The 2798-nt window shown below is 43.5% G+C and overlaps 1 non-coding gene across 1 annotated transcript; it reads left to right on the forward strand.

Annotated features, from left to right (window-relative positions):
- Positions 1–2148: 2148 nt before the first annotated feature.
- On the forward strand, positions 2149–2256 carry LOC112713534 (small nucleolar RNA R71). Its single transcript, XR_003158506.1, has one exon. It is a non-coding gene; the product is annotated as a small nucleolar RNA R71 (small nucleolar RNA).
- The last annotated feature ends 542 nt before the right edge of the window (positions 2257–2798 follow it).

The following is a 2798-nucleotide window of genomic DNA, read 5'->3' on the forward strand; positions in this document are numbered from 1 at the left end:
GTGGGGTCCACAGATCCTTAGGTGTCAAGGAAAAGTCATCCCTGCACCAAATAGCATTCAAAAACACGTTTTGAGCCAATTCTGGCGTTAAACGCTGGGCTGGTGCCCATTCCTGGCGTTTAACGCCAGGTTCTTGCCCTTTCCTGGCGTTTAACGCCAGTCTGGTGCCCCTTTCTGGTGTTAAACGCCCAGAATGGTGCTAGACTTGGCGTTAAACGCCCAACTGTTAGGCTTACTGGCGTTTAAACGCCAGCAGCATCTTCCTCCAGGGTGTGCTATTTTTCTTCCTGTTTTTCATTCTGTTTTTGCTTTTTCAATTAATTTTGTGACTTCTCATGATCATCAACCTACAAAAGAGATAAAATAACAAAAGAAAATAATTAAATATAAAATATTGGGTTGCCTCCCAACAAGCGCTTCTTTAGTGTCATTAGCTTGACAGAGGACTCTCATGGAGCCTCAGAAATGCTCAGAACCGTGTTGGAACCTCCCAACACCAAACTTAGAGTTTGAATGTGGGGGTTCAACACCAAACTTAGAGTTTGGTTGTGGCCTCCCAACACCAAACTTAGAGTTTGACTGTGGGGGCTCTGTTTGGCTCTGTTTTGAGAGAAGCTCTTCATGCTTCCTCTCCATGATGACAGAGGGATATCCTTGGGCCTTAAACACCAAGGATTCTTCATTCACTTGAATGATCAACTCTCCTCTATCAACATCAATCACAGCCTTTGCTGTGGCTAGGAAGGGTCTGCCAAGGATGATGGATTCATCCATGCACTTCCCAGTCTCTAGGACTATGAAATCAGTAGGGATGTAATGGTCTTCAATCTTCACCAAAACATCCTCTACAAGTTCATAAGCTTGTTTTCTTGAGTTGTCTGCCATCTCTAGTGAGATTTTTGCAGCTTGTACCTCAAAGATCCCTAGCTTCTCCATTACAGAGAGGGGCATGAGGTTTACACTTGACCCTAAGTCACACAAGGCCTTCTTGAAGGTCATGGTGCCTATGGTACAAGGTATTGAAAACTTCCCAGGATCCTGCCTCTTTTGAGGCAGTTTCTGCCTAGACAAGTCATCCAGTTCTTTGGTGAGCAAAGGGGATTCATCCTCCCAAGTCTCATTTCCAAATAACTTGTCATTTAACTTCATGATTGCTCCAAGGTATTTAGCAACTTGCTCTTTAGTGACATACTCATCCTCTTCAGAGGAAGAATACTCATTAGAGCTCATGAATGGCAGAAGTAAGTCCAATGGAATCTCTATGGTCTCAGTTTGAGCCTCAGATTCCCATGGCTCCTCATTGAGGAACTCATTGGAGGCCAGTGGACGCCCAGTGAGGCCTTCCTCAGTGGCGTTTACTGCCTCTTCTCCCTCCCAAAATTCGGCCATGTTGATGGCCTTGCACTCTCTTTTTGGATTTTCTTTTGTATTGCTTGGGAGAGTACTAGGAGGGAGCTCAGTAATTTTCTTGCTCAGCTGACCCACTTGTCCTTCCAAGTTTCTAATGGAAGACCTAGTTTCAGTCATGAAACTTTGAGTGGTTTTGATCAGATCAGAGACCATAGTTGCTAAGTCAGAGGTATTCTGCTTAGAACTCTCTGTCTGTTGCTGAGAAGATGATGGAAAAGGCTTGCTATTGCTAAACCTGTTTCTTCCACCATTATTGTTATTGAAACCTTGTTGAGGTCTCTGTTGATCCTTCCATGAAAGATTTGGATGATTCCTCCATGAAGGATTGTAGGTGTTTCCATAGGGTTCTCCCATGTAATTCACCTCTTCTATTGAAGGGTTCTCAAGATCATAAGCTTCTTCCTCAGATGAAGCTTCCTTAGTACTGCTTGGTGCATTTTACATTCCAGACAGACTTTGAGAAATCATATTGACTTGTTGGGTCAATATTTTGTTCTGTGCCAATATGGCATTCAGAGTGTCAATCTCAAGAACTCCTTTCTTCTGACTAGTCCCATTGTTCACAGGATTCCTTTCAGAAGTGTACATGAATTGGTTATTTGCAACCATTTCAATCAGTTCTTGAGCTTCAGTAGGCGTCTTCTTCAGATGAAGAGATCCTCCAGAAGAGCTATCCAAAGACATCTTGGACAGTTCAGAGAGACCATCATTGAAAATACCTATGATGCTCCATTCAGAAAGCATATCAGTGGGACACTTTCTGATTAATTGTTTGTATCTTTCCCAAGCTTCATAGAGGGATTCTCCTTCCTTCTGTCTGAAGGTTTGGACTTCCACTCTAAGCTTACTCAATTTTTGAGGTGGAAAGAACTATGCCAAGAAGGCATTGACTAGCTTTTCCCAAGAGTCCAGGCTTTCTTTAGGTTGAGAGTCCAACCATGTTCTAGCTCTGTCTCTTACAGCAAAAGGGAATAGCATAAGTCTGTAGACCTCAGGGTCAACCCCATTAGTCTTGACAGTGTCACAGATTTGCAAGAACTCAGCTAAAAACTGATGAGGATCTTCCAGTGGAAGTCCATGGAACTTGCAATTCTGTTGCATTAGAGAAACTAATTGAGGCTTAAGCTCAAAGTTGTTTGCTCCAATGGCAGGGATAGAGATGCTTCTCCCATAGAAATCGGGAGTAGGTGCAGTGAAGTCACCCAGCACCTTCCTTGCATTGTTGGCATTGTTGTTGTTTTCGGCTGCCATTTGTTCTTCCTCCTTGAAGAGTTCGTTCAGGTGCTCTAAAGAGAGTTGTGCTTTGGCTTCTCTTAGCTTTCTCTTCAAGGTCCTTTCAGGTTCAGGATCAGCCTCAACAAGAATGCCTTTGTCTTTGCTCCTGCTCA

This window comes from Arachis hypogaea, chromosome 9, assembly GCF_003086295.3.
Source record: "Arachis hypogaea cultivar Tifrunner chromosome 9, arahy.Tifrunner.gnm2.J5K5, whole genome shotgun sequence".
Taxonomy (NCBI): Eukaryota; Viridiplantae; Streptophyta; class Magnoliopsida; order Fabales; family Fabaceae; genus Arachis; species Arachis hypogaea.